General features: G+C 41.2%; 1 protein-coding gene across 1 annotated transcript in view; it reads left to right on the forward strand.

Annotated features, from left to right (window-relative positions):
* Positions 1–14277, forward strand: part of ALPK1 (alpha kinase 1) — a 144283-nt gene that overhangs the window by 19560 nt on the left and 110446 nt on the right. Inside the window, exon 4 of the mRNA XM_023518193.1 lies at positions 2030–2157. The gene's annotated coding sequence lies outside the window, so the exon portion shown is untranslated. The remainder of the gene's footprint in view (positions 1–2029; positions 2158–14277) is intronic.

A 14277-nucleotide genomic window follows, 5' to 3' on the forward strand; every position in this document is an offset into this window, starting at 1 on the left:
AAATGCAAAACGATCCATAGATTTACTGAAAAATTCAGAAAGATCCTTGGTCAGGTGAATAATATACATCACTATTGTTCACAAAACTCTTCCATTTCCCCAGGTCATTACTAAGTCTTATAATTTATTTAAACCTTTTCTTTTTGGTTCATAGAGTGTTGTATTTGTTTTCATCAGTAAGTAAAAATATCTAGTTAAGTGATACGGCTTACACCTGTACTGATAAGTGTTACCAGAAGAGGGCAGCAGTGAAGTGCTAGTATAGAAAGAAGAACTAATTTATGGATTTTGAAATTGCCGAAAAGCACTAAGGCTGAGGGTGATGAAATGACAGCAAACTTTTGTTGGTGCTGGCATCCTAATTAATATCAAGAATCGACTTATTTTTCGAGCCAGAATCTATGACACAAATATTGTCACAGATTTTCAGAAAATCTGATGTTTCTGTAATGTAATAAGATAATAGATGTGTGGAAATTTCTGGTAAGATTGACATACTAGGAGATATTCTGAAAAGTTTACATCAGTTTGAAGATAGAAGATTAAAGGATGAAGTAAAATTAAGCATGTTGTTTCTTGTTGTGTCAAGAGCATAGGCGGAGAATTTTAAAAAGACAATAAAAGGCATCTTATCTTTTTTAAAAATTAGAGTTGTTCAAAGTTGGCTGAAATAAAACAAGATATTTCCTGTTTTTCTACAGTAAGCAATGCATAGAATTAAGCAACTAAGAGAGGCTGTCCAAATTCCACCTGTATCTGATGAATCTGCTTTTATCAACATTTAACAGCAACAAGTATTTTTTGAGCTTCTACTGGGAGCTATTCAAGGCACTAAGGCTATACAAGGAAAACATTCCCTGCTCTCTTAAAGCTTGTATGATAGTGGGGAAGGCAGATGTTAAACAAGAACACACCATCAATTCCTTAGTTACAATGACGAAAAACAAAAAATGGAAAACTGTCTATCCAGAGCCCCAAATCAAAATTAGTTTGGACTCAACTCAAAAATTGGAAAATTAAGTGAAATTGAAAATGGGACTCAAAAACAACTTGTCTGAAGTTCTTAATGCCCAATTATATTATTTATTTCCTTTAACAATAAATAAAATGGATAAGGCAAAATATACAGATTCATGAAAATAGCGTTGCTAAAGAATATTCAAGTAATTGCTGTGCAGCGATAAAGCGCTTTGCCAAAATAAAGTGTCATAAAATGCCCCATGCCTCCCTGACCACCTGAACTTGATTAAACTCTCTGCCAGTCAGCCTGGCCACAGCTGGGCTGGAGAAGCTGGACTTCCTGCTGACTCAGTCACACCCTGGAAGGTCCTTCTGCACCTTTACTCTTGCTGCGACCCCACCCCAGCCCCTCTATCTGAAGTGCCTCTCTGCGCACCACCACCCCCGCTCCCAGACCTGCCTTCCTGCGTTTCCACTTGCTGGAGTCCTACCCGTCTTCCAATGTCGTATTTGGTCTCCTAAACAAAGCCAAACATATCTAAACCTCTTTTTCCCTGAACAAGTCATTCTTTACTCATTTTTTGCTTTTAATTCAACCATATGTGATCACACTCTGCTTTTTACTTGAGAAATATTTGTGTCTGTCACCTCTAGTAAACCCTGAGCCCTAAAAATTGTAGAACTATGTCTTATTCATCCTAATATTGTGTACAGATCCTGTCATGTAGCAAGTATCTAGGAAATTTGAGTTAATTTGCATTGTTGGAAGAAAATTGGAACAAATCTTCATTTTCAAGAATGTGTATTTTGAAGAGCTATAATATGCAAGCTACAAAATTTGGAGAATATAGGAAGTTAAAAAAACACATTTATATCTAATAAAAATTGACCCTTTTGCCTTCGTCCTATTTCAGTTAGGATTGATATTTATAGGGTTACATAAAATTGTACTCTGCGAGAGATTCATTTGGGGTGATGAAATACTTGGAAATTAAGATTAAGTTATTTAGGGCCTAGAATTTGATTTTACACTCTTCATAAGATAATACTAGACTGCTACTTTTCATAGATTTTAGCAGAAGACACGAGACTTCTGAGTCAGATACAAAGGACTTTACTACTTATAGCACAACGAGCAACTTCAGCATCACTGTTGACTTCAGTTCCTCGTGTCCTCCGAATCCCACTGGAGTGTTGGTGAGTGGCCCAGTGGATGCCGTGTGTATGGCAGCTAAGGAACAGCAAACCTAGGAAATTCACTGCTTCTATTTTAAAAAGTCTGCTCTTTGTCCCAGAGAGAGACATTCTGTCATCTCTCAAGGTTGCTGCAAATATAATCCTAGTAAGTGGCCCAGGCAAGGAGACATTGAGTCTGGCATTGTTGACACACACCTCAAGAACTTGCAGATGTGCCCAGGGCCAGGGATAGACTGTCGCTCTAAAAAACATTCTGTGAGAGTAAGGATGGTGGTTCTTCTAGCACATCAGAGGGGCTCAATAAATACTGGTTGGATCAAACTAATGAACTAATGAGAAAGGGAATGACTGAAGAACCAAAAAAAAGCAAAGAGAAGTAAATCCCTTGAAGGGACAGTTGCCAGTTTCAAACCTGACAAGGAGGAAAATTCAGAAGGGTAATGGAAGCTAAGACCACCTGCCTTTGTAACAAAGGGCCTGATCACCCTGCTCCATAGAAAGTGAATCTTGGACTCTATGCAAAATAATCACTGATTAAGTTCTAATAATGAAATGCTCATATCTCACTAAATTAGTATTTCAGTAACTATGCTTCTTGACAGCCTTTTGTCAGATACCAAATTTCATTGAAAGCTCTGAAAAACTTTAGATGCTATGCCCATTTTACCAGCCATTTTCCCGCCAAATGGTAAATTAACCTACAAATCAAAGTAGATCATGCTAATTGATCTAATAAATTTGGTCAGAATTAAACACTTTCTTTGAAATTAATAGTTAAATGAATGAAACATCATATCCTCTCAAGATTCCATTGAAGGCAAGAAATTAACCTGAAATGTTTTGTCTGAGTGTTAGAAGTGAAGTACTTGGGGCATATTTAGGACGTTCAAGTTGGGAGTCTGGACTTGTGAAGAGTTCACCTTCACACTGATGATTGTAACTCCTGTTTCCCCAGACCGCATTCACCCTCCTGACTACGAAGCTAAGGGTACAGTCTCACAGAATTTTATTGCATATTTTGACTTTTATCATTCCCATACTGCTTTTTTTCTGGATGCCTTGCAGTGTTCATGAGCCACCACTACAGTATCACTGTTCTCTATCTGCCACTCTTAAAATTGGAGATGGACTGCCTCCAGGGCTCACTCAGATGTTAAGCAACCTTAAATAATGTGAGCTTTTAACCAACTATGGGTTTTTTCAGGCACTCCAAGGAAGGCCTTGTTTTTAAAATCTATAATCTCCCTCCTCTCCCCTTTCTCTTCTTCTCTCTGATGGAATTTCACGCCGGCTTCCCCAAGAAGGTTCCAGGTTAGAGGAGCCTCCAGGTTAGAGGGCATTTGAGCAAAGCCTCCACTCAGACTCAAACCTGTGTTTCCTAATGGGCCTCATGGCCCAGAACCCTCTTCTCTATAGGTCTTGGTGAGTCCCGCGCCTTCCTGAACCTCTTTCCCCTGCTTTCTTTGTGTTTATGGAAATCTTCGTTATCCATTTCTCTCTGAAAGTCTCTGCAGTAGAAGTGATGATCATTTCTTATGCCAGCTCCTTCTTACGAGCATCCAATTTTCTTCCCTGACTACTGAGATTATCCCAAGCAAACCTCCCTTTGACCAGCCCCTTGTTGGTATATCTGTTTAAACTAGGGGAGGACAACTGAAGTAACCCATCTTTTTTTTTTCTTTTTTGAGGCAGAGTCTCATTTTGTCACCCTCAGTAGAGTGCTGTGGCATGATAGCTCACAACAACCTCCAACTCCTGGGCTCAAATGATTCTCTTGCCTCAGCCTCCCAAGTAGCTGGAATTATAGGCACCAGCCACAACACCCAGCTATTTTTAAAGGCAGGGGTCTTGTTCTAACTCAGGCTGGTCTCAAACCCATGACCTTAGACAATCCACCAGCCTCAGCCTCCCAGAGTGCTAGGATTACAGGCATGAGCCACTGTACCCAGCCTTGTGCTAAGATCTTATCTTCAAACTAAGAATGCTGCTATTGTGTTAGTTTCTGTTGAGGGTTTCAGTCAAGAGACCTGGTAATACCAGGGTAAATGGGTCATATAAAGATGGTCTACGGAAAGAAAAAAGCAACCTTTTTTGTCTATTTTGTTTACTTCTGAACTCTCACCACCTAGTATGATGCCTGGCAAATATACTTTTGGATACAAAGAAATAGACTGGAAAAGGGGGTGGGGTGGGCACTTCTAACAACAGCTTCACAGCTCTCCATTGCCTGGTTCTAACCCCACATGAACAGCTATCTGCATTTTCTGTCCTTACATCCATGAGATAGACCTGTGCCCACTCAATGCATTCCTCTTCATGCCCAAACTAGTTTGGGTGTATTCTGTTCCTTGCAATCAAATTACAATAAGAATGTCTTAATTCATGAGTCCTAATCATCGGTCCTTAAATCTCCTTGTTCCCAGAGGGGGTTCACCAGAAATCTTGGTGACCTATTTAGAAATTACTGAATTCCAGAAGTGCTCATGCCTGCTCTTTGCCTAAGTAAGCCTCACCTTTCTGGGATAGGGAAAAGAGTAAAAACTGTAATTCAACTGAAAATAAAGGAATTACCTTCTCCCAGAGTAAAGCTTGATAGTCTTCTTAAAAAGCAACCTCTAAAGAAAGAAATGACAGAAACTCTAATAACGCCAGGACTTTTTCTGCAGAAAGGGCCTTAGCCTCTCTTTGTACATAACCCCAGCATTGTTGATTGAACACGGGTTCATTTAAAGTCCACAAGGAGGGTCAGGTCTGGGCAGGAGGTGCTTGCCAACTTAGACTCCAGGAAGAGGAAGAGCAGGTCAGTTTCACCTTGGACTTCTGGAACGCTGATGGACTAACTTGGCGTCTTTGCCATTCCTGTCTGTGTTCTCCGTTCTTGTGCAGCAGATGGAGGAGAAGGATCATTCTTTCCTGCTCACTAAAGCAGTAGGGAGACATCCCCTGCCCAGGAGGGCACATACAAAACCTCAAAATTATGAGGGGTATGGAGGTGACGAAGCCATAGGTAGTCATTCTAGGTTTGAAAAATAGGAAGATAAAATATTTGAAGGCAGTATGGTGGATTTGTCCAGAGCATAGGTTTGAAGTGAGGCAGATGTAGCTTCCATCCCCAGCTCCGCAGCCTACTAACTAGCCCTCCGTCCTTGGATAAACTGTCCAACCTCTTGTAGCCTCAGATTTCTCATCTGCAAAATAAGAGTAACAATACTTTATAAATTTGCTGTAAGTATTGAATTAGACAATATTTACGAGTTCTTCATCCAGTGATACCAAGTGAAGTGCTCAGTAAGTGGCAACAATTATTGGGATTGTGATTTTTATAATAAAAAACATTCATGAAAAATGTGATATTTCTACGTTAACCAGAAGGGAGCAAGTTTTTTAAAAGTTGAGAAATATAGGGGGTGGTATCTGTGGCTCAAAGAGTAGGGTGCTGGCCCCATATGCTGGAGGTGGTGGGTTCAAACCCAGCCCTGGCCAAAAAAAAAAAAAGTTGAGAAATATGGCACTAAAGCATATATTTAATAGCTCTTCTTCACTGTTACCTTTTTAACATAATCTCTGAGGGGCAGGGAAATATAAAAGAAGAGTCTAGTAAATATCTAACAAGACAGTCGTTATGGGGGAAGTTTATCAGTTGTGGACTCGATCAACAGCCCTGTAAACTCCCTGAGTAGGAGGCACCTGTGAATTCTCACGTGCAGTCTTCCAAAGACCTTAAAAACAATTTGTAAACTGTGTGACCTGTAGATGGCGAACTTGGATGGGGGAATACGAAGCAATAAACTAGAGAACAGAGCTGTGGTTTTTGTTTTCCTGAAGGGAAGAATAAGTAAAATCAACACGTTAATAAATGCTGTTCATGACACCAAAAGGATTCTTTGCTGACACACTGGCTTTCGTCTGAAGGGACTGTGGATCTGTCTGTTGAAGTGGGTCCACCCCCAGGCAGGCATGCACACTGTCTGGGGACTAGAAAGCATTAGCTTCTGGCAAAAATGTTTTTGCTGAGTGTTCACACTGGCTGGTAGGCACTGGCACAAGGAAGGGGTATGGAGTAGGAAACACAAATAGCTTTCTTGGAAGTCTCTTGAGGGGCACAGAAATGCTACTCTGTCAGAATATGCGTCTGTAACACTGTGTAAATATGTCCAGAGTATCCAACCCACATCTTTGGTCTAGATCATAATTATATCCTCCCTTGCTTGCTCTCTTGCTACCAATGTTGGGTATTTGTTCTTCATACTCCCCAAGGCAATCCTTTAGGGACCAATTACTGTCTTTTATTGACATCTTTTCACTGGCTAATGGAGATTTCTAACATTCCACACTGGGCATTCAGGACTCCTAGGGGAGCTCTTTAGCACTTTTATAAAATCTCTGTACCCTACTTGAGAAATATTATGGGGGGGTTCCTTAAAATTCCACTCTGGAGTACTAGTTTTACTGTCCCAGGTCACAACTCTATCTATCTTGGATTTGTGGGAAAACCACTGTGACTTCCCCAAACTGTGCCTGCTGGAGCAGTGGCCTGAGATGTTTTGTTGGTTCTTTCTGTTGTGAAAGAGCCCAGCAACTCACCCAGCGTGATAGATTGATGACCTTTGATGCATTATAAAGCAGGGTCACTGTCCCCAAAGAGCCTCTCAGTTTGTGGGTCAGGTGAAGGGACGTCTCTGGGCTTCCATGGTGCCTCTTCCCTGTCATTTATCACAGGGCTGTAATGATCATCTCCACATTGACCTCCTCACAGATGTGTGCTTCTGGAGCGCAGGGACTGTGCTGTATTCACCCTTTATCCTTAGCATTGTGCCTGGCGTATAGTAGGTACTTACAAAAACGTTGAATGAATGAAAGAATAAATAATACGTGCTTGGGAAGAATAAGAAGGCAGGAGGAAGAAAATACCAATTTAGAGAACAAAAAGAGGAAGATAAGCCCAGCACTCCCAGGAAATTATACGTCACACACAGAACAGAAAAGGGAAAAGAGGAGTAGATCGTGTCCAGCCCAATTCATTTCTCTTAAGAGACTGGCTTATAACTAAAATGCTAGTTCACTATTTTCAGGAAGAGCACATCTTTCCAGAGATTACAAAGTTTGTGTCCACTGGCAGCATTGCCCTTGCCCAAATCTGTGTACTTCTATTTCACATCTTTATTTCAAAACAAAGAAAATACTTGTCTTACAGGATGGGCTGATTTTGGACTTTGGGTCGCTTCTAAAAGCCGTCAGGTTCTAGTTAACCTAATATAACCTAATATATGGTAAATATAAAAGTTATTAGAATAGCCTGGTGTGGTAGTGGGCACCTGAAGTCCCAACTACTTGGGAGGCTGAGGCAAGAGGATCTTTTGAGCTCAAGGGTTTGAGGTTGCTGTGAGCTATGACCCCATGGCACTCTACCCGGGGCAACAGAGTGAGACTCTGTCTCAAAAACAACAAAAAATTACTAGAAAATTCTGAAATTGTGACATGTTCTCCAAGAGTGGATTCATATATAAAGACACCCGCTAGTGAAAGGCTGACATTAGGGAATGGAGATCAGAAACAATCAGAAACTGACTTTGGAAGACAAATAGGAGCATCACCGTGTTACCCCGAAGTGTCACCCATGAAGATGACAATGGGGCAAGTGCCATGAAATAAGAGCTATGGTCAAGAACACGAGGACAGGCCTGTGTGGGAGCACAGAGCTGTCATGTTGGTACCTGGTAAGGACTCAAGAAATACTGGTTGAATGGACAGGCTTTTGTGTACCCGAGCTGCGGAGGGGAAGCCCGGAACTGCTTCACTAAAGGCAGGGTTATTTACTTATGTGTTTACTTAAGCACATATAAAAAATGAATAGAAGCAAAATACACCTTTAAAGTACACATAAAACAGCATAGAAAAGTAAAAATGCAAACTGTTGATCAGAAACCAGGATTTTCTAATAAAAGGAGAAGGCAATGTCCTGGAAATCCTCAGTGAATGAATGATTGCACTAAAGCTTCCGGAAGCTCTGCGCTTCCAGACAACCAAATGGCAAGAGCGGCGTTCTGGATTCCACAGTTCTCCTCAGCCAGCAAGTGTATTCCTAATGCAGACTTATTCTTGGAACTTAAAACTAGGAAGCATTTATTGCATCTTATTTATTCTTAAATAAGAGAAAGATGACCTTTGGTAACAGTTTTGTAAAAGCTACATACATGTTTCCATAGACTAAACTATAGAGATGATCACCACCAACGGAGCCCCTGTAAAGTAATGGGGGAAGAAGGAGGGAAAACAAGAAATAGGTTAGTTCCAAACATATGCACTACCACACGGGCCAGGGCCTGAGTATGAGGCGAGTTTGTGAGCTAGGAGCCGCAGTAAGGAGGGGAGCACAGTGTGAGAGAGTCCACTCCTTCTTTTCTTCAATTCCTGAACTCATGTGACCTGTCCTTGGTGGGTGAAACAACACCACATCCTTGACCGGACGTATATACCATTTTCGGGAGACCAGGACCTCTGCCTCATAAAAAGTCCTCCAGCTGGCTCAAAAACAGAGTCTTCAATGGATATTGCACTGCTTTGTAAGGCCAGCTGCTCCTGGGTGATGGTAAGACCGATGAATCCTGTGGGAAATGGCCTGTAGCATCCTTGGCCAGAAGCAATATGATATGGATTGCTGTGGGTGAATTAAGCTGTCACTGCGTATTCACAGAAGGTCTGGCTAATAGAAGTATAGTAGGGAAGTAAAATCTATATGCAGAACAAATATCCACTCTGGGATGGAGTGATATTTCTACGAGTACAAGATGAAAGGGATTAGATACAATTAGTGAACAGGGGGCCGGCGTGCCTTCCCCGTCCCTCAGGGTTAAGGCTGTAGGAGGCCTAACTGTAGGCCTCTGCTGCAGGCATTTTCAGTGCTGGTAGTGGTAGGAGTTAGATCTGCGCTGATGAGCGTAAGTTAATGTGGTTGAGCCCTCACTTGACCTTCATCTGTGTTACCATGGCCACTGTGTTCTTGAGCAGTTTGAGAAACAACACCGAGGGTGGGGAAATGAATCTGCACTGTATCTTTCCTTGTAGGCAAAACGTGCAATTAGATGCACTGCTCGAAGGTCTGCTTATTGGGGAGATTTATCTTCCACTTGTCCTTCATAGCCAAAGCCAGCCGAGCTCTATTGCTGCATCAATTTACATACAGCAGTAAATTATGCATAAGCATCAGTAAATCAGTCTTCACTCTTTTCTTCCCTGGCCACAGAGAAATCCCCCTTAGGCTACATGTGTGGGTCTCTAGAGAGGAGGTGGCATTGCTGTAAGGTCAGCATGACAGTTTGAGCCTCTTTCTCACCAAACTTTGTTGCACCCTTAGAACTGGCTTCAGTCTCATCTTGTATGTGCCACTTTAACTTGGTGACAGAACTCTGCCATGCACATCCAAATTTAAAGTAGGTCTATTATATAACGTTTAATTCAGATGGGTGGCTCAGGTCAATAAACTGTTCCCCATGACCAGGTGTTCAAGTTTCTACCAGGACCCAGTAACAAATACTAGGAGATGTTTCTGAAGGAAAATAGCTGCTTGCCAAAAACATATGGCTTTGCTCTCCATTCTAGGGCTGTACTGTGATTCTTTTCTTTGGGAGTTCCAGAGGCCTGAGGAGTACCCTAATCTCCCTCGGATATGTGCACATTAGATTTCTTGAGTCACAAGGTCTAAGGATCCAGAGTTTCAACTGAACTAGCTAAGGAATATTCTTTTGTTTGGGACATTCCTTAAATATAGAAGTTATGGCTTGTTCAGTAGGTAGGAAGGAACAATACCAGTGTATAACAGTAAAAACTCACCAAATGAGCTTTTGTGCTTCTTTCTTCCTGGAACTAGAAACAGGTGCAGCAAACTGTCTTTCATTTTGAAGGACATTATCTTAATGTATTCCAGATCTCTGGACTGCCAGAAACATTAGTGAATTAGCAAATCTCTGAACTTCATGGAATTTCTCCTAATCTCAGTCACATACTAGTGTCATACTAAGGCATCTTGTGTATTTGCTACTCTCTGCTGGGAAGATTCATTGACCTGTCCTATAAAATGGTAACACTATCAAGGTCCCTGAATACAAAATTATGGCACAAAGTTCTCAGGGAGCCAAAGTAGGAATACTGCTAAATGCTGAGGAGGTCTTTAATTCTACAAAGAGGAACTTGGACAACAAATACAGGATGAAAGCTTGGGCCCCGAATGACCACTCTGAGATGAATTTGGCCCAAAATTCTGTTTTTGTGGGTTTTTTGTTTGTTTGTTTGTTTTTGAGACAGAATCTCACTATATTGCCCTCAGTAGAATGCTGTGACATCACAGCTCACAGCAACCTCAAACTCTTGGACTTAAGTGATTCTTTTCCCTCAGCCTCCTAAGTAGCTGGGACTACAGACACCTGCCACAATGCCCGGCTATTTTTTGCAGTTGTCATTGTTGTTTAACTGGCCCAGGCTGGGTTCAAACCCTCCAGCCTTGCATGCGTGGCTAGAGCCATAACCACTGTGCAATGGGCACTGAGCCTTGGCCCCAAATTCTTAAGTCTTTCTTCTGATAGTTAAAGTGCTGTTATATGTTTGGAACCAGAATGACCACTCTGAGATGAATTTGGCCCAACGTTCTTAAGTCTTTCTTCTGATAGTTGGATTAAAGTGGTGTTATATGTCCCCAAGGTTAACTGTAGCTCAGAGACGATTCTAGCAATCCTCAAGTATCCAGATATTTTACTTTCTCCTCTACACATTTACCCTAGTAAATGCCTGCAGATTACTTTGGGGAATGCTACGAGGAAGCCTTGTGATGCTATTTCAGAAAACTTATTCAAAGGCTCTGGATCTATGGACCAAGTCGGTTCTGGGAAGTAAGTGAGAGACTTCCTTGTGGTCACTTAAGTCACAGTTCTATTTGTAAGACCTAAGATTTTCAATTACGTAAGACCCAAGTTGACTGCCCATATACTTCTGCTCATATACTTAAGCCAGAGCTAAAGTTCCCTGCAAGTCAAACTATTTTGAATCTTCATCTGTCACTGCAAAACCATGCCCACCTTGCCTCTGGGCTTCTGCCTCTCTGATACCCTCTCAATTCCAAAGAGAGCTTGTTACGGGTCACATTCCAATAGCAGCATCTTCTACTTTCATCCCCAGGTAACAATGTATAGCTGCTATCCTGCTTTTTAGTGATTTTCTCACTAATGCATTGTGTAATGCCTTGGTACAAAGACTATCTGTGAAACATAGGTAGGAGTGATATGGTAAAAGGTTGCACGCGTGGATCATCCTGAAAAATCCATCCCAATATTCCTATCCCTGAGTGTCTGTATTTCTTCTGAGATATTATAATAAATTTCTAGCAGCTTGACTTTACTTGTTGCAGGACATCACTGAGTCCAGGTATCAGTCAACCAAACTGAGCAAACTGTCCTAACCAAACCCACCTATTAGAACTTAGCATTTAGATCCAGAATCTCTCGTCCATGAACCTCTGTTTATAAATTTGACCCAAAAGAGCTACATTCCTTTCTTTCTCCTTAGTCTAGCGCTTTAGAATTCGTTGCCACACGTATTCCACTGCTTTCTGCTATTACAAAATAGGGGGGGAAATCCTACAATTCTTTTATTGTTCATGTTCATTCTCCTGTAGGGATAATTTGGTTGGCTTCTCCTCTTTCTGACACTTAGATGCCTCAGCCTCACAGCTCCAAGGGGCAAGGCACTGAAGTTCTTTGATTCTTTTTTTTTCCCTCGGTCCATTTCCTTTTCTTCCTCCTCCTCCTTCTCATCCTCCTCTTCCTCCTTCTTCTTTTTTTGTAAAAAAGCATATCTAGGTTTATTTTTATTTATTTTAAAATTTAGCATGTAGTACAATTGATCTTTTGTTTGGTCTTCCTTCTATAATTTTAACACATGTATAAACAAGTATAACAAACACCCCGATCAGGATATACAGAACAAATTTACCTCTAAGTACCACTTTAGCTGCATGCCATAAATATTTCAAAGAGAAATGGTCTCCCCAGTCCAGATAGCCAGCAAATGAAACTTTGTTAGGGCCACGGTTAATACTGGCAAGTGCCTAAATAATACTGATTAAAAGATGTATACTTTGTGGATATAAGTTTTAGAAAGTTTTCAGCTTGCTTTTTGTATAGGAATCTTAGCACTGAGTAGGGGATTTATATCCCAGAGTAGAAAGTCAGGATTAGAAGCAATATTTCTTATTATTTAAAACCGGGTTACTCACAGGCTCTTGTAATGTTAGACCCAAATCCTTTTGCTACAAGCTTCCTTCAGATCTAATTATTCTGCTGGAAGAATAAGGGATATGAAAAAAACCCACAATAATTTGTTTCATAGGCTCAGCGCCTGTGGCTCACGCTGCTAAGGGTCCAGCCACATACACCCAAGCTGGCAGGTTCGAATCCAGCCCAGGTCTGCCAAACGACAATGATGGCTGCAACAAAAAATAGCTGGGTGTTATGGCAGGCGCCTGTGGTCCCAGCTACTTGGGAGGCTGAGGCAGGAGACTCACTTAAGCCCAGGAGTTGGAGGTTGCTGTGAGCTATGATGCGACAGCACTCTACCCAGGGTGACAGCTTGAGGCTCTGTCTGAAATAATAATAATAATAACTTGTTTCATAAAATCCTTGTTGCTTATATGAAATTGCTGCTCACTCCAGAGAGGGACATCAGGTGGGAGGGTCTTGCATTTGCTTTTTCCATCCTGCCACATTCCAGGGGAGACGTCACAATAGTTACATTAAGACCCCTTGTGAGTCAGAGAAATGCGACCATTTGCTTTCGGGGATTTATTGTGATTCTCATCACTGAGGTGTAGTCTTGTCTAAAGGAAAAGGATACCTCAGATGGTTACGGTTCTTCTTTCCATTTTGCAAAAGGTGGATATTAATGTCTTTGAGGTGTGGTGGTTGAGTTCTTGGCCTCCCATAATATGAGGTGTTCTCAGCAAGAAAGCTGGGGGCATCTTGGAGTAAACATGAGCAAACTCATTGGAATCACATTTGAGGGACTGGGGCCTGATAGGGATGAATATCAGTGTAAGATGGATTTCTGAGTTCCCACTATGATAGATCTGCATAATGGGTATAATATGTTCAAGCCACATAACCCACAGGCAAAAATATAACTCTTTATATTTTTCAGCAGCTTAATCTTTGTATAATTTCTATCTCAATATGTTATTTCATCTGGATCTACTTAAGTCCAGGCAGGTTTCAGGAACAAAGGCTTTTCACCATTAATTCTTGGCTTTCAAGGATTTCTCCTGAGGAGGATGGGTGGATCACAGCCAACATCTCGGATTCATCCCATGTCCTCTTGAGATCTTGATCCAGTCAGAATGTGTAGGGGAAGTGCTTATTGTTTATAGCATTGATTAGTCCTCTGCCATGAGTCTTCCATGGGGGGAGTTGGTATTTTGGAAAAATAAATAAACACAAACCTAATAAAAACAAAAAATTCATGTTCTTGACTCAAAACTACTAAATCTACTTTTGGTTACTGCAATGTCACTAGTTCCTAGAACAGTCTGGCCCATGGTAGATGTTCAGTAGGTATGCGTTGAATATCTAAATGGATAAATCAATCAAAAGTATAGGCTTTCACTTGTTCTGTTAGAAATAGTAACCCCAGCAAAAAACAATCAAATGAGCAGCCACACACAGTGCAGACAGATAAGGAAGAACCCCGGACCATGGAAAGTAGAGTCAGATAGATGTAGTTTAGTACTGAACTGGGGGAGGACAGGAAGGCAGACACTTTACTTGGAAATATGAATTTTAATATTTTAAAAAAGCTTTAACCAGAGGCAAGTTACTCCATCTCTTTGAGTCATTCGCCTCTTTTAGAAATACGGATGACCAAAAATTAATGAATGAAACATCACTGAAATATCTGGAAAACACCAGGGATTCTACTACAAAAACTCCTAGAAGTCATCAAGGAATACAGCAGCGTCTCAGGTTACAAAATCAACACCCATAAATCTGTAGCCTTTATATATACCAACAGCAGCCAAGCTGAAAAAGCAGTCAAGGACTCTATTCCATTCAGAGTAGTGCCAAAGAAGATGAAATATTT

The sequence above is a fragment of the Otolemur garnettii genome, unplaced genomic scaffold, assembly GCF_000181295.1.
Source record: "Otolemur garnettii isolate 467f Iridium unplaced genomic scaffold, OtoGar3 scaffold00129, whole genome shotgun sequence".
Classification (NCBI taxonomy): Eukaryota; Metazoa; Chordata; class Mammalia; order Primates; family Galagidae; genus Otolemur; species Otolemur garnettii.